The sequence below is a fragment of the Euprymna scolopes genome, chromosome 46 (genome assembly GCF_053919585.1).
Source record: "Euprymna scolopes isolate OS-2025 chromosome 46, ASM5391958v1, whole genome shotgun sequence".
Taxonomy (NCBI): Eukaryota; Metazoa; Mollusca; class Cephalopoda; order Sepiida; family Sepiolidae; genus Euprymna; species Euprymna scolopes.
The window spans coordinates 218835499-218856973 of NC_136527.1; the positions used below are offsets into that span (position 1 = coordinate 218835499).

The 21475-nt window shown below is 38.0% G+C and overlaps 1 protein-coding gene across 1 annotated transcript in view; it reads right to left on the reverse strand.

Moving 5' to 3' along the window:
* Window positions 1–496, reverse strand: part of LOC145271079 (uncharacterized) — a 128041-nt gene extending 127545 nt beyond the window's left edge. Inside the window, exon 1 of the mRNA XM_080126623.1 lies at window positions 304–496. The gene's annotated coding sequence lies outside the window, so the exon portion shown is untranslated. The remainder of the gene's footprint in view (window positions 1–303) is intronic.
* Between the last annotated feature and the right edge of the window lie 20979 nt (window positions 497–21475).

Here is a 21475-nt window from a genome sequence, read left to right on the forward strand (position 1 = left end):
ACAGAGTGTTTTTAATCATAAAGTCTGAAAAAAAAATGCTGTTTTTTTGAAAAACACTCTTGACAAGAGAAAGAAAAAGAAGAAGAAATATATATATATATATATATATATATATATATATATATATATATATATATATATATAAAGGAATTATGACATTTTCTAATTGTTCAATCTAATTTTTTTACTAAAGAAATTGAAATCCCAAACGAAAACAAGGTTGGAATTAAATCCAAAATAATCTTCCACAAATGGTCGCGCACTTGCTCGACTGCGAAATTTTGTTTTTTTTTAAATACTTACGTTGCATTCGTGAAGATTTCAGCTTTGATCTGTTTTCATGGGTGAAAAAAAAAGGGTTTTAAATAAATAAGAAAGAAATAAAAAAGATTCCACGGTTAAATATTTTGAGGCGTTGAAATTGCCTTTTGTTTTGCTTGTAGTTTTTTTTTGTTTTGTTTGTTTTTGTTTTTTTTCGTCTGGAGAAAAATTTGCGGAAAGAGCGAACAAGGGAGATAATTCAGGAAACCATTTTTAGAAAAAAAAAAATGTGAAATCGTTTTTTTTTTTTTTTTTTTTTAAAAAGAAAACAAAAAAAAAATAAATAAATGTCCGCATGAATTTTTATTTTAAATAGTTTTTTTGGTATTATTATACAAACACCGTGACAGCGTTAGGGTTAGGATTAGGGTTTAGGGTTAGGGTTAGGGTTAGGGTTAGGTTTAGGTTTAGGGTTAGGGTTAGGCTTAGGGGTTAGGGTTAGGGTTAGGGTTAATTCGCTGTCACGGTGTTTGTATAGTTTTACCGTTTTTTTTTTTGTTGTTTTTTAAAGAGTCAAAAAAAAAAAATGTCCTAATTAATAAAATTCATCTGGACATTTTTTGAGGGTTTGTTTTACTATACACATAGATTTAAGAAAGTTGTCAAAAAAAAAAAACAACAACAACAAAAACAAATATATAACAAATAAATGTTACCAAAGGCAAGATGAGTTACTTTTCTGCCTAACTGGATATGTGTTTAGTGTTTTTTTGGGTTTTTTTTTTTATTGAGTCAATGAATTTTTATTTTAAATCGTATTTTTTTTTGTTTTTTTGTTGTTTTTTGTTGTTGTTGTTGTTGTTGTTTTTTGTTTTTGTTTGTTTTTTTGTTGTTTTTTGTTGTTGTTGTTGTTGTTGTTTTTTGTTTTTGTTTGTTTTTTTGTTGTTTTTTGTTGTTGTTGTTGTTGTTTTTTGTTTTTGTTTGTTTTTTTGTTGTTTTTTGTTGTTGTTGTTGTTGTTTTTTGTTTTTGTTTGTTTTTTTGTTGTTTTTTGTTGTTGTTGTTTTTTTTTTTGTTTTTGTTTGTTTTTTTTAATTCAATTTTCACCCCAAACAAGGCACAGTGCCGCTTTGAAGCAGGGGGCTACTATCAGGGAATTAATTGCTATTAATTCACTGCTCTTGAAAAGAGAAATAACAAGTGAAACAGAGAATGAAAGCATGAAAAGAAAAAAAATGACATCTTGCTGCTCAAATCCCTACATAGTACCTTAGTAGTTGTTGCCCCTGATAGTAGCCCCTACACCAAAGTGGCAATGTGTTTTGTTTGGGGTTAAAAGGTAATAAAAAAAAAGTTGTTTTTTTTTAATTTTTTTTTATATTCAATTTTCACCCCAAACAAGGCACAGTGCCACTTTGAAGCAGGGGGCTACTATTAAGGAATAAATTAGCGGGGTCATTATGAAGGGAGATGAGTAGAAAGATGTTTGTTAACATTACACTTGAACTTCTGCATATCATTGCAGTTGGGAAAGCAGAATCCCGGAAGGGAGTTCCAAAGACCCACAGTTCTGGGGAAGAAACTATTGGAGTAAAAGGCTTTCTTGCACCTAGGGATCTCTACTGTAAAGGGATGAGACTTAGTAGCTTGTCGGGTTTGTCGGGGGTAGTTACGTCGACGAAGGCCGGAGGAATAGTTGGCCGAAATGTTGTGAAACAACAACTAATAAAGATGAGAATAATAGTCTGCAATCAATAAAAATTAATATATTTTTATAATTTTATAAAATCAACAGTTGATTCTTTGGACGCGAATGTTTCTGTTCGGAGCACGATTGAACTAGGGTACTTTGATCAAGTTGTTTGGGTTTTTTTATGGCGGAAAAACACGTTTTATGTCTTGATTAAACTGTACAAGTACCGTTTTCTCTTTTAAAAAGAATATTTTCGTCAAGAACGATCATAAAATGTGTTTTCAATCGATATTTATTCAATAATAGACTAATTTTCCTACCTAGCTAAAATGGACGAGTTTTCCGGGGCAGGCGTTTTCCTAAATTCAAGGTACTTTTCTACCTAATTGGATAATTTTTTTTTTTTTTACAAGGTGGTCACCACTTATCAAGGCCAAGAGGCCACTCAAGGATAAGGGTTAAAGAGTGTACAGTAGAAATTGGACAATATAGTAATCATTAGTAATGAAAATTTGGTAAATTTGATAACTTATATAGAACGGCTCATCAAGAACTTATTTACATTAGACTTGAACACAACCATATTGTAGTCAGTCGGAAAGCAGAAAAACGGAAGACAATTCCGCAGGCGTGCAGTTCTAAGAAAGAAGCTTTGTTCATGGAATCTACATTTAGGTTTAGGCACAGATAAAGAGTGGGGGGGAATTATTGATAGTGTGTACAGCTAGACGAGTGTTTCTTGTGAAAGTTTGGCGAGGGGGGACCATAGATTGAAGCTCAGCCGAACACTTTCCATGAAAATAACGATACATCAGAGACGAACTCGCAACATCTCTTCTGTGAGATAGAGGTTGCAAGGAAGAGAAAAGGACATCTCCTACGAGGCTACGAAGTCTATTTTGAACTCTATCAAGGCAGGACAAGTCCTTTCTAGCAGCTCCTGCCCAGATGTGGCAACAGTATTCCATCCTTGGACGTAAGATCCCACCATTTTTCCAGCAGCCTTGGCAACAGATTTGATGTACGTGTTCCATTTAAGATCAGGAGTAAAGGTCAAGCCCAGAAGCTTGTCAAAACTTGAGGCCCCCTGAAGACGAGAGCCATTCATTTCAATTGATGCCAGATGTGGATCAGAATGTTGATGATGTAAGAGAGAAGCTTGGTTTTAGATGCATTAAAAGTAACCAGCTACTCCTTTCCCCATTGTACTACGCGCTCAAGATCAGAGGAGAGAGAATTGGAGAGAACTTGGTCGTTTACTGTCTTAGATGTGCTACCATAAATGGTAGTGTCGTCAGCATAAATGTCTACAAATGATGTAAGGATATGATTTGGAAGATCATTAATGTAGATCAGGAAAAGAGTTGGGCCCAGGATGGACCCCTGAGGGACACCGGCATTAATACTGTGAGCTTCTGATTTTTGCCCCTCAACTACTACTCTTATGAACCTATCAGAAAGAAATGATTTAATAATTGAGAAGACATTTCCAGCTATACCATAGCTGGAGATCTTATAAAGTAAACCTTTATGCCATACCCTATCAAAGGCCTTAGATATGTCAAGAGCAATTGCCCTAGAAATGTGGCCACCGTCGAGAGATTTGCTAATCCTATGAGATATAACTGTAAGCACATCTGCTGTAGATCTAGCAGAATAGAAACCATATTGAGTGTCACTAAGAAGGTTATTTTTGTTGAGATGGTTGATTACTTCTGTATTTAACACAGATTCCAACAACTTACTCATGACGCACAGGAGACTTATTGGCCTGTACTGAGAGGGGGATGAGTGATCACCTGAATTCTTAAATACAGGGCATACTGATGAAATTTTCCAGGGAGATGGGAAACTATTCTCCTTAAGACAACGTTTAAACTGTTTTGTAAGTATGGGCGCTAGTTCAGGTTGAAGTTTTTTGAGTACTATAATTGGAATACCGTCAGGGCCAGTTGCTTTACTGGAATCAAGGTTTTTGATTAGCTTGGCAACATCACGTACAGATATACGTATATCACATAGCGTGTTTTCTGATACAGGAGGAAATATTGGGGGTTGGCGGCCTTGGTTGCAAAGGGTAGAATTAGCTGCAAAGTTCTTGACAAAGAGTTTGGCTTTGTCTGATGCTGACGAGATTACCTCAGGTCCATTGATAATAGTTGTTCAGGATTCTGTTTGCTATTTTCCAAAACTGGTGGGAACCAAGCCGCTGCTCAGCTACTTTGGACTTAACAGATTGAGCATACAACACTCTTGCGTTCCTTATTACTTTCTTACAATGGTTGCTGGCAGTCCTGAAAGCGGCTTTAGTTTCAGTCCATCTATTACATTGGAAACAGTGGAAAAAGTGATTTCTGTGCGCAATGGCAGCAGCACATTCTGGAGAGAGAACCATGGCTGGCTGTTAGGTTTTTGCTGAAACTTTTTCGAGGGTATGAAACGGTCAATACCTACAATTAACCATTCCATCAGTCTAATACTATAGAGGACACATCCTTTTTAAACATGGAATGCAGAGGTAGATCAGATATAAATGTATGGAAGCTATCCCAGTCAGCCTTAGTGTATCGATATACTGTACAATGGAGAGGTACGTCTGGGGACTTATTACATTTCATTTTTATCTTTATTGATACAACAGAGTGGTCGTAAGATCCAAGAGGTGACAGAACAGAAACTGAACATAGTTCAGGGCAAGTTGTGAGAAAAAGGTCTAGTAGGCTCGCATACTGGCCGTCATTGTCGGGCACATGGGTGGGTTCCTGAACAATCTGAGTGAGGTCATAGGCAATGGAGAAATCATGACAGAACCTCCCCTCATCATAGAGAGTAAATAAAAATGCCGTAGTGTGAGCTAAAGCAACCCGGAAGCACATATAGGGTAAGTTAGGATCTTCCCTGGAGATGTCCCTACCACATAGAAAGCTATCTTTAATATAGGCACATATTCCATGCCCATGGCGATCTTGGGGGTCAGATTTAGAAGTTAAGTTAGAGTATCCTTTAATTGCGAACTCTTCTAGGGAAATAGCCTGTCCAATGCCAGTTTCACTTAAAAATAAAAGGTCTGGTTTAGTCTCCTGTAATTGGGTTTCAACCTCTGGAAGGTTAGAACGTAGACCCCTGATGTTGGAGAAGGAGACATGGTAGTAGGGGTCTACGTTGGAAGTTGGAGAACCGGGTTTAATCGTGTATTTTTTTTTTAAACTTGTCATGATGAAATTTTGGAATTTATGGACTAAGTCGTCAGATTTACTTAGAGCAGGACAGAGAGGGGAAACTTAGAGAGAAAAAGAAACAAAGAATTTTTTTTTTTTGTAGCCAATGATAAGGTAAAGCTGTAACAATTACCCACTAGTATGGCATCGAGAGGCCCCAGCAGAAGCTACTGCATGGTCCAGAATCCATTCACCAAATAGCAATACAGCAGCCCCAGTACTTTGCACCTGCTGATAGGACAGCCTCCTTAGTGGTTAATCCAAGGTTCGGGTCCCTGACTATCAGGCGGATAATGTCAGCGCAGACAAAACATTTACCTCCAGCACCCTTACTAGTGACATGGCTACAAGGATAGACATGAAAACAGAAAATTTCCACCATCTCAGCCAACTGTTCGCGCAAAAATACTGCCAACCTAGAAAACAGCTGTTTCTTCTCCCTTTGTCAGAAAAATCACTCATTAAAAAATGAGGACTGAGGGACAAATAAGAAGAAGCAAAAGTAACAGGAGCTACCGATAACGCATCCACAATGCGTTTTCTACACTCCATTAAAAAAAAAAAAAAAAAAAAATTATTAAGTATTCTACTAAGGGAAAGTATGGTGATAGATTCCTCTCTCATGAACTAAAAATGAGTACAATTTCGTAATCTATTTTTGCAATCAACTCGGTAGATAAATAAACATTTATGGATGAGAAAAAAAGCTAGCCTTTAATAAAACAGAAATACATAAATTAAATACTGAAATAAAATGTAGTTATTAATATTTGAATCTAAAAATAAAAAGTGCGAATTAGTATTGAAATCACTTATCTCAACAAAAACACTTCCGTCTCCAAAATGCAAACTGTAGTGAAGAATTTAAGTTTAAACAGCGTTCAGAAACAGTAACTGGCTAGGATTCTCTAATCACACAGATGTAGCTGGTAGCGCAACACATAGCTTCTCTATATCCAATGACTGTACAACAAATGCCCACAGCCCACTCGGGAATGCTGATCACGCTGTGATAATGGTAGAAATCAGCCTAAATTCTCGCCCTAAAACTGAAGACCGACTACTCAAAACAATGAGGTATTACAAAAAGGCTGATTGGGAAGCCATCAGGGAGCTCATCAGAGATGCCCCATGGCAAAATATCTTTACTCTTCCAGCGGAACAGTGTGCAAATGAGACCACTGAATGGTTCAAAACTGCAATTGAAGCACATGTTCCCGCACGGAAATTCTATAGCAAGCCCCACTCTCCCCAATGGTTTACTTCTGCTTGTGCAGCTGCCATTTGTCAAAGGCAGCATGCGTTCCACAGATTCAACCGACATAAGTCCAGCTCAAATAAACAGAAGTTTATAGAAGCTAGAAATAATTGTAAGAGAGTGATAGAGACAGCTTAGACAGATTACTCTGAAACCAAAATATTTGAGTCCTTAGTTACATTACACTTGAACTTCTGCATGTCAGTACAGTTGGAAAAGCAGAATCCCGGAATATATATATACTTACTAACACAAGAAAAAAACTTCATAGCATAAATAGACAAAACACAAAATACACTTACACGCATGCATACTTGGATAAATGTGCACCCTCACACATGAAACAAAACAAGCACAATAAAGCTCTGTGGTACCAGTCTTCAAGAATTCTGGTGAAAGAACTGACCCACTAAATTATCGCCCCATTAGCCTCCTCCCACTTTTTGCCAAAATATTTGAGTCCTTAGTTAATCAAGCCCTAGTCCAGCACCTAACAGCTGCTAAACTCCTGACTGACAAACAATATGGATTCAGGCAAGCCCGTTCAACAGCAGATATCTTAACTGTAGTTTCTGAACGTATATACCGTTCATTGGATAAAACAGGGGAGGGTTGAGCGGTGGCCCTTGATATATCTAAGGCTTTTGACAGGGTATGGCACGATGGTCTTCTAAGGAAAATTAGATCATATGGAATCACTGGAAGAATTCATAATGTAATTAAATCCTTCTTAAGTAATAGAAAAATCAAAGTTGTCCTTGACGGACATACATCCAAACAATATGACATAAATGCGGGAGTACCTCAAGGGTCTATCCTTGGACCTCTATTATTCCTGATATTCATAAATGACCTCCCTGATAAAATTGTTTCGGAGATGGGTATATTTGCCGATGACACCACTCTCTATAACAGATATGAGGGGAAAACAAATGAACACATATCCAAGGAAATGGCAGAAACTCTAGAGGATGACCTCCAATCTGTAGTGGAATGGGGACAAAAATGGTTGGTCACATTCAATGCTGCTAAGACTAAGCTTGTTTCCTTCAATAACTACAAGAAACCTTCTCTACCACCAATAGCAATGGCCAAGAACACATTGCCTGAAAGTACTTCTTTTAAACTCCTCGGCCTAACGTTTACAGGGAATATGAGCTGGAATAGATACATTGAGAGCATTGCCAGGGCTGCTGCAAGGAAGGTTGGCTCCCTCTACCATGCTAGAAAACTACTTACGCCTGACAGTATCCTATACCTCTATAAGGCAACCATTCGCCCATGTATGGAGTACTGTTGTCACATCTGGGCTGGTGCATCTGCTGCTTGTCTCTCGCTCCTGGACAGGGTTCAAAAGAGAGTCGCCAACCTGATAGGTCCTGAACTGTCATCTAGGCTTCAGCCTCTGTCCCATCGACGAGATGTTGCATCCCTCTGCCTATTCTACAAATACTTTAATGGTGAATGCTCTGACGAACTGCAAACACTTGTACCTCCCCGACGTAACTACCCCCGACAAACCCAACAAGCTACTAAGTCTCATCCCTTTACAGTAGAGATCCCTAGGTGCAAGAAAGCCTTTTACTCCAATAGTTTCTTCCCCAGAACTGCGAGTCTTTGGAACTCCCTTCCGGGATTCTGCTTTCCCAACTGCAATGATATGCAGAAGTTCAAGTGTAATGTTAACAAACATCTTTCTACTCATCTCCCTTCATAATGACCCTGCTAATTAAGTCCCTAATAGTAGCCCCCTGCTTCAAAGTGGCACTGTGCCTTGTTTGGGGTGAAAATTGAATAAAAAAAAAAAAGAAAAACACTTCCGTCTCCAAAATGCAAACTGTAGTGAAGATTTTTTTTTTAAATTAACCGTTAAAAGAAAAGCGTGATTTTATTCTGAACTTTAGCTAGTCACGTTTTAAGAAACTTACGATATAAAAGAAAAGCGGATGGGGGGGAGGTCCTCCGAAGTTAGTTGGTGACGTTATAAGTAATTGCGAGATAAGATGGAAGCCGGAATTAAGGGGTGGAGACTAAAAAGGATAATATAATGGATGGAGTATACAATATTTAGGATCAACTCGGTAGATAAATAAACATTTATGGACGAGAAAAAAAGCTAGCATTTAATAAAACAGAAATACATAAATTAAATACTGAAATAAAATGTAGTTATTAATATTTGAATCTAAAAATAAAAAGTGCGAATTAGTATTGAAATCACTTATCTCAACAAAAACTAACTTAGATGATGTTGAGTCATTTCTCCTTGTAAACACCCCGGATATCTTAGCATTAAGTGAAACTAACCTTTACTCCTCCATCCCCTCTAACCACTTTAACATGCCTGGTTATCTCCCACTCTACCGTAAGGACTCAGACAGACATATGCATGGACTTGGAGTCTATATTCGTAACACCCTCCCCCTGACTAGAGAAATAAAACTAGAATCAGAGGACCAGGCCTTTATGTGCTTCAGACTAAATATGCAACACAATATTAGCTACTTGTATTTTCTCTACCGCTCTCCCTCAAACCAAGACTGTACCCTAATAAACAAAGTCTCAGACAGCATAGCTATAGCACTCTCCCTCGATACTAGCGCACAAATACATGTATTTAGTGACTTTAATGTCCACCACAATAACTGGCTAGGATTCTCTAATCACACAGACGTAGCTGGTAGCGCAACACATAGCTTCTCTATATCCCATTCCCTATCTCAGTTGGTTACATTTCCGACACGTTTCCCAGGCCAGCACGATCAACATGCCTCACTTCTAGATCTCTTTCTGACAACGGTTCCCAATGACTGTACAACAAATGCCCACAGCCCACTCGGGAATGCTGATCACGCTGTGATAATGGTAGAAATCAGCCTAAATTCTCGCCCTAAAACTGAAGACCGACTACTCAAAACAATGAGGTATTACAAAAAGGCTGATTGGGAAGCCACCAGGGAGCTCATCAGAGATGCCCCATGGCAAAATATCTTTACTCTTCCAGCGGAACAGAAGATTTTTTTAAAAAATTAACCGTTAAAAGAAAAGCGTGATTTTATTCTGAACTGCTAGTCACGTTTTAAGAAACTTACAATATAAAAGAAAAGCGGATGGGGGATGTACAGTACGTTAATGTTGAGATTTAATAAAGTGTCTACTTAAGGGGGCGGTTTTACGAAAAACACTCGTCTAGATGAATTCAATGTCAAAAACTTTCCCCACTCTTTATCTATAAATCAAAGCGTAGATTCCATGAACAAAGCTTCTTTCTTGGAACTGCACGCCTGTGGAACTCTGTTCTGTCTGCCTGCTTCCCACCTGACTATAACCTGGATGTCTTCAAGTCCAACGTAAACAAATTCCTGATGAATCACCCCCTTAAGTAGACACTTTATAATAATAAATAAAATAAGTAGTTAAATAAAATGAATAAATAAATAACATAAATAAATAAAATAAATAAATAAAATAATGGATGTCTTCAAGTCCAACGTAAACAAATTCCTGATGAACCACCCCCTTAAGTAGACACTTTATTAAGTCTCCACACTAACATACTTTACTTACAATAACCCTTATCCCTGAGTGGCTTCCGGGCCTTGATAAGTGGTGACCACCTTGTAAAAAAAAAAATTTCAATATCTTTTAGTTGAGTTAAATTTCTTTAACTTTAATATGTGTTTTTTGTCGAGATGCAATAATTATATAACCCTTATCCCTGAGTGGCTTCCGGGCAGGATAGGCTGTTTTTAGCAGCTCCTGCCCAGATATGGCAGCAGTACTCCATCCTTGGACGTACTTGGCTTTTACTTACATCTATTTGCAGATTCAGGTTAATTCACATGGGTAATTTTGAATTAAGTTGTTCAATTACCTGTATAATTCATAAACCTATATGAAATTATATTTTTTTAGAAAGAATAAGAGTTCGTTACTTGCGATTGATGAGAGGCTGACGAGTTAGTCAGAAGCGCTGTGGTGCCTGATGCCATGGAACGATTTCTGTCAAATCTTGACTGGTCGAACATTCAGCAGAAAAGAGAAGTGAGTTAAAGAGAAGTGACAAAAGGGCGACAACTGAGTTATGTTATCCATTTCAATATATAAATATATAATCATTGAGAACATTGCCAAGGCTGCTGCAAAGAAGGTAGGCTCTCTCTACCGTGCTAGAAAACTACTGACACCTGAAAGTATCCTGTATCTCTATAAGGCTACCATTCGTCAATGTATGGAGTATTGCTGTCACTTTTGGGCTGGTGCATCTGCTACTAGTTTCTCACTCCTAGACAAGGTTCAAAAGAGAGTCGCCAATCTGATAGGCCCTGAACTGTCATCTAAGATTCAGCCTCTGTCCCATCGACGAAACTTTGCATCCCTCTGCCTGTTCTACAAGTATTTTAATGGTGAATGCTCTGACGAACTGCAGACACTTGTGCCCCCACGACGTAGACACCCGCGACAAACCCGACAGGCAGCTAAATCCCACCCCCATGCAGTATAGATCCCTAGATGTAAAAGATCTTTCTACTCCAGTAGTTTCTTCTCCAGAACTGCTAGACTTTGGAATTCCATTCCAGGTCCCTGCTTTCCCAACTGTACTGACATGCAGAAGTTCAAGTGTAACGTGAACCGACATCTTGCTGTCCAAATCCCAACATATATTTTGCTTGTTGGAAGTGTTCCAGATATTAATTATACAAAATATATAATCATTGCCGAGGCCGCTGCGAAGAAAGTAGGCTCTCTCTACCGTGCTAGAAAACTACTGACACCTGAATGTATCCTGTACCTCTATAAGGCCACCATTCGCCCATGTAAGAATGTCCATAACGTGGAATGGCTGACCCACTCAAATAAAACCGATGATGAGGGGAAGTTTTGTCATGATTTTGCCATTGCCTATGACCTCACTCAGATTGTTCATGAACCCACCCATGTGCCCGATACATCCAGAACTTTTCCTCACAATTTCCCTTGGGCTGTGTTCATGTTCCGTTCTATCTCCTCTGGGATCCTCTGACCACTCCGTTGTATCAGTTAAGATAAAAATGAAATGTAATAAGTCTTCAGATGTACCTCTCCACTGTACTGTATATCGATACTCTATGGCTGACTGGGATAGCTTCCGTACATTCATATCTGACCTACCTCTGCATTCCATGTTTAAAAAGGATGTGTCCTCTATAGTATCAGACCTGACCGAATGGTTAATTGTTGGCATAGATCGATTCATACCATACAAAAAATTCCAACAAAAACCTAACAGCCAGCCATGGTTCTCCCCTAAATGTGCTGCTGCCATCGCGCACAGAAATCACTTTTTCCATAGCTACCAATGTAATAGATGTACTGAGACTAAAGCTGCTTTCAGGACTGCCAGCAACCACTGTAAAAGAGTAATAAAACATGCAAGAGAGCTATATGCTCAGTCTGTTAAATCCAAAGTAGCTGAGCAGCGGCTTGGTTCTCACTAGTTCTGGCAAATAGCAAACAGGATCTTGAACAGAAGTGTGCATTCTATCCCAACTATCATCAATGGACCTGAGGTCATCTCGTCAGCATCAGACAAGGCCAGACTATTTGCAAAGAACTTTGCAGCTAATTCTACCCTATGCGACAATGACCATCAACTCCCTGTATTTCCTCCGATAACAAACAACACGCTATGCAACATACAAATGTCTGTGCGTTAGGTCGCCAAGCTAATCAAGAACCTTGATTCCAGTAAAGCAACTGGCCCTGATGGCATTCCAGTTATAGTGCTGAAAAAGCTCCAACCAAAACTTGCCCACATACTTACAAAACTGTTTAAGCGTTGCCTTAAGGAGAAGTGCTTTCCAACACCCTGGAAAACATCATCAGTATGCCCTGTATTTAAGAATTCAGGTGAAAAATCATCTTCCTCTCAGTACAGACCAATAAGTCTCCTGTGTGTCATGAGTAAGTTGTTGGAATCCATATTAAATAAAGAAGTAGTCAACCACCTCAACAGAAACAACCTTCTTAGTGACATGCAATATGGTTTCCACTTTACAAGATCTACAGCAGATGTGCTAACGGTTATATCACATAGGATTAGTGAATCTCTTGACAAAGGTTTAATTTCCAGGGCAATTGCTCTTGACATATCGAAGGCCTTCGACAAGGTATGGCATAAGGGCCTACTTCACAAGATTTCTATTTCCTTGTGCCACTGTTTCTAACACACTCTGCAGCATGGACGGGTGGTAAATTGTCCATGAGCGTAGAGATACAAAGAAACCCCTTCCCATAATCCCCTTGCTATCTTTCTGTCTCTTTCCTGCACGACCACCATGATGTGAGGACGCATAGACTGTCTCTCCGTAAATGAGGGGGGGGGCCACCCCCTCCCTCAACACTAGTTAGGGTAGGTTAGTTAGCTTTGAAAAGCCTATTGTAAAAATTAATTGTAAATTGTTTTTTTTGTAATATATATTGTATCTCTAATGTAAAATAAAATAGTTAGTTATACCTTTGTATATTACAATTGTGTCGCGTGTCATTTTTCTTGTCTGCCATGAATGCCTTCATAAATGTCTGAAGTCGAAAGGCGGCCCTGAGGACAAAGAGATGAAGATTCCCACCAGAATGCCACCAGGGTGAAGAGATCATCTTGAGAAAAGAAAGGAGCCACACCCAAATCCAACATCTCAGGTATGATTTTCTTCTTGTTACTCAGACCTTAATGACTGGCCCATCTTCATGTCTTCATGAGACCGCTTTAAGACATTTACTATAACACGTCGGTCGGTCACACCTCGGTGGCCGGCTGATCGTGGTATAAATGGTTGCCTTAAGACGCAGGATTGACCCTGGTTAATTACCAGACGGATCTCGTCGCATCTGTGTCGCAGTATAAATTATGCACTATGACCAAGACATATTGTTTCCCAGCATGGAAATAATTTCGACTCTTAAACCCACGGCACAACCAAAAATAACGACCACTAGACGAATCGAATAAAAAAAAATGGTCCACGGTCTTTAAAAACGGAAAAAACTATTTCTGGCAAAATTTTTAAAAAAATGGCAGACCAGTACACACGCGCACAAAAAAAAAAAAAAAAAACGCACTCAAAAAGGAAAATTCAGAACCTGAACAAAAAATTGTCTTGCACCTACAAAAAAAAAACAGTTTACAAAAGATCGATTTGAAAAAAAAGAGTATTGAAAGTAACCCTTCGAACAAAAAAGTAAGAAATGTGTCCCACACAAAAAAAAAAAACAGAGATGAGAAAAAAGTGTCTCTAGAATATGCAATATCTCTTTCTCTCTCACGCTTTCTCTCTTTCTGTCTCTCTCAAGATATATATCTATATGTGTGTATATCTATGCATCTTGTTATTACATGAAAGAAAAAGAAAAAAATCCTTCAAACACGAAGCTCGAAAAATAAATTTAAAAAAGAAAAAAAAAGGAAAGAAAATAAAGGATACCTAACATTTTTTATCTGATCTTTATTTCAGGTTTATAAAAATATAGGACTTTTTAAAAAATTCTTTTGACTTTGCAAGTGTTAGATTCAGATTTTAAAAAAATAGAACTTTTACATTACATTTTATTCCATGAACAGTTGATGTGTTTTTTTTCGGGTTAGATTAGCAGTTAATGCCGAAACATATGTGGTTTTTTGATTTGATTGTGTTTTTTTTATTAATTTTGATTTGTCTGTTTAAAAAAAGGAAAGAAAAAATGGATTGCTACAAATTTGGATTACATAATGTGAACGTTTTTTTTTGTGTGAGAATGCCTTTTACAAAATTGTTCAAAATAAGATTGTTTTTCTATTTAGTTATTTTTTTTTAAACTCGTAGAAATGTTTAATGTCTACCTGTCACTCATTTTTTAAAACAATGACCGCACATGGGAAAGATAAGCTAAGATGACCTCGTCATGGTGTTTGTGAGGTTGTTAAGGGATGGGTGGTAGAACAACGCTACCTGCCTCTCTCTCTCTCTTCTTCTCTCTATCTCTCTCTCATTCCCTTACCTGTGAGGACGAGAGAGTGACTTTTAAAATCGTCGAAGATTTTTTTTTTGTTATTACGTAATGGTGTTATGAGGGTGGTGGGGTGTGTAATGGCATCGCTCTGCCTCTATCCCCTTCTTTTTCCCCTCATTCTCTTTCTCTACTCTTGCGTTTTAATGATTGTATAGCTAAACCCCCATGGCTGATTGCAGGAGGGCATATAATAACGAATTAACTTGGAGTTTTTTTTAATTTTTCTACCAAGTTTAAAGAACAAAATTATTTATGCTTCGTTAAATTACATTAAATGATGTCTTCAATTGTTTTTTTATTAAAAATAAAAACTGAGACGATTATTCAAACAGCACTTAAAGTACTTTTTTTGAAGTCTTCGAGTGTTTGGAAAAGCCAACTGTTACATGATTACGTTCATTTTTTAAGAGTTCTCTGAAATGTTCATAGTTTTTCTTAAAGAAAAAATTACGCTATTACATTTCGAATATTCTCTGAATTTTTAATAATTTCTAAGGAAATATTGTTTGACTAACGAAAGAGATTTTCCTGAACTCTAGATGATTTTAAGGAAGAATTATTCGAGCAAATTCTTTAATTGAAGGTTTATTTGAAATTGGACCGTATGATAGGGGTCCCTGAAATATTGACTGAGGAGTATATACGTAAAATTGAATTAATTATTAAGAAAAAAAAAAGATTTCCTCAGTCTAGAAAGATCTCTCTTTAATTGAAATTTTAATTCTTTCGAGCTTTTAACTATACAGAACTGGTCGTTAACTAATGTAGCTCCTAGGTGTGGCGGGAGTTTATTAATTCGAAATAATCCTTGTTAGTGAGTTTAGGAAAAGAATTGCTTTTAAATGATAAAATAATTACTTGGAAAATAAAGTTAATTAACATGAAAAGTTTCTGAATTCGAAATGACCTGGATAAGGTCTAAAAGAAGAAATGATTTTTAAGAATCAATTAAATAACTTTAAATGTACACTGAATTTTAAAAATAATAATTACGAAATGAAAAAGTTTTGGGATGTCTCTGAATCTCATTGTGAAGGGTGAATTGATTCAAAATGAATTTTCTATGATCTTTTCGGAAGATTAATTTTAATAATGAACCAAATGTTTGGAATAATTTTTGAATTGTATTACGAAAAATGGGTCTATTCGAAGTTTATGACCTTTTGAGAAGATTGGTTTTTATAATAATAAATGAATTACTTTGGAAAGAAGTTAACTAACATAAATTGATTTTACCGATGAACCAAAATACTTGAAATAATTTTTAAATTTTGGAATTAAATTTTAATGATCTTTTGTAAATCAAGTTTTGAAAAAAAATACACATACTTTTTAAATGTACCCTGAAATTTGGGAAAAAGTTAATTATGAATGTAATAACTGAAATGCGTTTGCATTGTGTAAACAAATTCTAATTGTGACCGAGGTGCTCTGAAATGATTTTTTAAAAGTGTTTTCTTTTTAAGAAAAAAAAAATTGTTAACACCCTATTTCATTGATTTAATGTATACCAGGTTTCTGAATTGTTTATTTTTGGAATTTTTTCCCCCTAATTGAGTATTCTAACTCATGAAGGCTGAGTGCCCTTCTTAATTAATTCTTTATATAATTAATAAATATTCCGTGGTGGATAGTTTTTATTGGTCGCTCGGCGGCAGACTCCTTGCTCTAACAGAATTAATTGGATTAGAACCTCTGAAGACCAAGGTTTTACTAAATCCATATAGGTCGGCGTGATGAGGTCACGTAACCCCGACTTATCTAAAATACATTATACTGGTCGCTGAAGAGAGCGTAAGTCCAGTAACTGAAGTAATAACTTGGAATACATATAGGTCGGCGTGATGAGGTCACGTAACTCCGACTTGGTTAAAATACATTATACTGGTTGCTGAAGGGAGCGTAAATCCAGTTACGAAAATAATGTTATGCAGACTAAATTAAAAAACGTATAGGTCGGCGTGATAAACTCACGTAGAATCCGGCTTAGTGAAATACGTATAAGTCGGCGTGATAAACTCACGTAGAATCCGGCTTAGTCAAATACGTATAGGTCGGCGTGATAAACTCACGTAGAATCCGGCTTAGTCAAATACGTATAGGTCGGCGTGATAAACTCACGTAGAATCCGGCTTAGTGAAATACGTATAGGTCGGCGTGATAAACTCACGTAGAATCCGGCTTAGTGAAATACGTATAGGTCGGCGTGATAAACTCACGTAGAATCCGGCTTAGTGAAATACGTATAGGTCGGCGTGATAAACTCACGTAGAATCCGGCTTAGTGAAATACGTATAGGTCGGCGTGATAAACTCACGTAGAATACGGCTTAGTGAAATACGTATAGGTCGGCGTGATAAACTCACGTACAATCCGGCTTAGTGAAATACGTATAGGTCGGCGTGATAATGTTGTATTATGGTGTGACTCCCAGGTTGGGAAATCGTAATAGTGCGTAGGACTCCCTGACAATGGTACATAGCAGTTTTAGTTACGTCGATCGTCCGTAGGTTCACTTGTTTACTAGGCGGTTGTGATGACAACGAGTTAAGACTAGTGAGTTATCTCACCTTAGACTGGCACTTTTTCTTTATCTTGCCTCTCGTCAATTGTCAAAAATGTCATAACAACGTTGAACCTGAAACAAACGGTTGACGACTTAGAACGATCAGCTGTAACTTAAAAACATGCATTAAAAAGACGTAAGTCACAATTGTGTTTGTTTTTGTATAAAATTATATTTTACAATATAGTTACAATTTAAAACAAATCGTCTTTTTTTCTTTTAGTGGTTCTGAAGTTCACAGTTAGCAGTTTTTTCTCACAGTGCTCTGAGGAGGGAAAATTGACGCTTCGACAATACGGTCTTCAACAACACATGCTGTTCCGTCTCTCTCTCTCTCTGCTCTATCTATCTCCTGCTGATTCACCGTTTTTATTGGCATTTTGTCGCTTTGTTTTTTCTATCCACGCGTTATGTCAATCGGTTGATACATGTGTTCTTAAGTCACGTTTTGACCTCAAAAAATCATTCAATTTTGTCTTCACACAGCGACACGTGAATTATCCACTCATGCCAATATCTGTAATTCCAGAGCTTACGAGGAATGTTACGTTTATTTGTTTTGTAAACAAAAAAATCGTCGTCCGATTTCTCTGTTTATGACGTAAGCCCTTCCTCTTTTCAACCGGTAGACAATCGATTATTCGATGCCCACTCTTTTAAATCTTTTATTAAAGTTTTTTTCTTTTCAGTTATGTATGATGGTTCCAGCCATTCATTACATAACACCCCTCCATTAACCATTTTTTTTTTTTTTTTTTTTTTTTTTTTTTTTTTTTTTTAATCGTCTATCGGTCCATCGACATTTCCAATAATGTTTTTTTTTAATGTCACAATTTTTTTTCATCTCTTTTACTGTATTTTTTTTTTTTCCGTTTAACTTAGAAAAAAAAAATAAAATAAAAATAAACATCAACAAGAAAAGCATAAGGTCTTCTTCGGTATAAGTGCATCGGCCGCACTTAACAGCAAAATATACGCTGCAAATTTACCAATTTTACCGAAGTGGTCGATTTGTCCAATATTCTCCACTACCTCGGCTCTTTAATTAATATTACTAATTAACTAAATACGAGTCTTACATTTTAATGACTTGTTTAAAATGTGGGCAGCATATAGTACAAAAATTTCGACCAGAACGCCAGGATCCTAAATATTGGTGGCAACTCCGAACTCCCTATGATAAGGATGTTGCCTAACATCAACAGAGTAATTTTCTTAACCAATCCAAACATCCTGTTCCGCGCTCCCGACCCGCAGTTCGATTATAACCTGAGTTCCCAACCCCCGTGCTAGCCCTAGCTACGGTTGGCTGATCCCTACTATCATAATCAACTCTGCACGACCTGGGCACTAAGTTATATATATCTTCCTTCGATATTTCATCAACTTCTTTAGCCCTTTCAGCCGTCATGCTACGCGTGATTATTTTCCGTTCCATCAACGGGACCCTGTTTTCCTGACTTGGGGATTCTCGTTGATGGCGATTGCTCTGTTGGGGATAATTTTCTTCCTCCCCACTAGAGGATTCTTGATCTGAACTACTATCCTCTACCGGTGCTGACAGGGTTGTTTTTCTACAGCCCTCTTGCTTGTTGGGGATATCCCATTCCTCCAGTTCTGCTTTCCGAAGGTGTTCCCCATGGGCTTTTGTTACTGCCCCCGTCAGTTGACTTCTTATTCTATACGAGACTGGCCCCGTCTTCTCTATTATTACGTAATATGGAGACCATCTTACGTCTAGCTTTCCCTTTTTTCTATTATTTTTATAATAAACTAAGTCGCCAACTTGAAAATCGACTGCTTTTGTTTTCTCGTTGGCCCTATCTATCATTTTCTTCCTAGCTCTCTTTACATTGTTCCTGACTAATGTAAAGGTCCGATGCATGTCCTGCAGAGCGATCTCATGATCCTCTTCCCCGTAGTAAATTCTACGCGGCCTCAGTATGTTGTCTAACGGCAAGACAACGTCTCTATTATAGAGCAAATAATAGGGGGAGTACTTTGTTGTTTCGCTGACATGAAACCTTACAGCAGCCAGCATCTGGTTCAAGTACATGTCCCATGAACGGTCATTGTCCCCTATTTTCTTTGCTAGTACGTCATGCATCGTCCTATGGAATCTTTCTATTTTCCCGTTACTTTGCGGGTGGTAAAATGAGGTGGTCACGTGATCAACATTAAGCTCTTCTAAAGCCCTTTTCATGATCCCATTGACGTTCTCCGGTCCGTTATCCGTAAGTAACTGCAATGGTGCACCAAATCTGGGAAATATTTCCTCAATTAAGAGATGCACCACTGTCTCTGCCTTTTTATTAGGTACAGCGAAAGCCTCAGGCCAACCACTATACATGTCGATGAACGTGACTATGTATTGATTGCCTGACAAAGTCCTCGGATAGGGTCCGGAAATATCCAATGCAATCTTAGCAAAAGGAAAAGAAGGCATGTCGGTCTCCTGCATTTGAGGTTGCTGCTTCCTCAAATTTCTGGTCTGGCATGGGACGCACTTCCCTATGTGTTCGTTTACCTTCTTGAACAAACCAGGCCAGAAATACTTCTGTTTAATGGAGTGGAACGTTTTCTCCACACCCATATGACCATTCTCATCATGGTATTGTTTCAATACCTTCATCCTCAAATGTGACGGAATATATAATCTAATTACAGGATCGTCGTCGGGTGTCGATAAATAATATACGATATCGTCCATTATGATGTACTTTTTTTCTTCCATCTTGGACGTTTTACCGCTCCTCATCCGTTTCTTTAATTCGACGATCTGACTATCGGCGTCTTGTTCTTTACACATATCCAAACCTGATAGTGTAGGACGCTCGCTTACTACCGGTGAGCCTTCGTCATCCTTATGCGATACAAACTCTCTTGGTTCAAAACGATTCGAGTTTATCGCACTCACCGTGTAATTCCTATCATCTATTTCTACTGGAGGATCGTCTTCATCCCGACTCGCATTTACCGCACGGGATAAGAGATCCGCACAGACGTTATCTTTTCCTTTTAGGTACTGTATGGTGCAATCATAGCCAGCCATACTTAATGCCCACGTCTGTATCTTCCTATTCTGTATCGGAGATTTCAGCAAGTACTCCAATGGTCTGTGATCCGTGTAGATGGTGAACGTAGCACTATGCAAGTAGTGATTCAACTTGTTTAAGGCATAGTGAATCGCATATGCTTCTTTCTCTATTGTTGACCATCTAGTCTGGGTATCAGACAACTTATGAGATAGAAAATAAATGGGTTTCTCTATCTCCCGACCCTCCTCCGGGTCGTAGACCATTTGAGACAAGGTTGCTCCGATCGCATAATCGGAGGCATCCGTGTATAACCTGTATCCTTTGTTAGTGTCCGGGTATGCCAGCATCACCATCTCTGCAAGCTTCGATTTCAATCGATTAAAAGCAGACTGACACGCATCGTCCCAACAGAAACGTGCATGCTTCCTAGTTAACCGAATTAACGGTTCGGCGATTACAGAAAAATCCTTGATAAATCGCCTGTAATAGGATGTCATGCCTATAAAGGATCTAACCTGCTTCACAGTGGTTGGGGTCGTAATTGCCTGAATTGCTTTAACCTTGTCCCCCTCCGGCTGGATACCTTTCTCACTTACTCGGAATCCCAGATATTGCACTTCCTTGCCGAAAAACTCACACTTCGCCGCCTTTAACCTTAAATTATGCCTACGTAAACTACCTAACACCTTTTCTATATGCCTAACATGTTCCTCCTTTGTTTTGGAGAATATCAAAATATCATCCAAATAAGGCACGGCGAATTCTTCCTGTCCCTGTAACACTACGGACATTAGCTCCTGAAACACTCCCGGAGCGTTAGCAAGTCCGAATGGCATTACATTAAATTGGAACAGTCCTCTATGACAGGTGAACGCAGTTTTCTCTTTATCTTTTTCGTTCAACTTTACCTGCCAATACCCTGATTTCAAGTCCAACTTTGAGAAATATTTTGCTGACCCAAGCGAGGCCAGTATATCATCAATTACTGGTAGCGCTCGGGCATACTTCTTTGTTATCTTATTCAGGGCCCTAAAATCTACACAGAACCTCTTTGTTCCGTCTTTCTTTTTTACCAAAACTATCGGGAAACTCCACGGACTGTTTGACCTTTCTATCACCCCTGCCTGTAGCATTTCCTCTAGTGCTACATTAACTTCTTCTCGTTGTTTGAGAGGTGTTCTATACGGGTTTTTCTTTATGGGATCGTTTTTTCCTGTATCGATCCTCATCTCTACTGTGTCAGTCCGGCCTAAATATCTATCTTCTGTGACGAATAAATCAGTATTTCGTTGCAGGACTTTATTTAAAACTTTCCTCATTTCTTCCGGCACTTTTATGCCGTTGAGGTTACTTTTGTTTCCCGACTTCTTTTGTTTATTTGGCTTTGATATTGCCATTACTACTTCTGTTCTTCTACA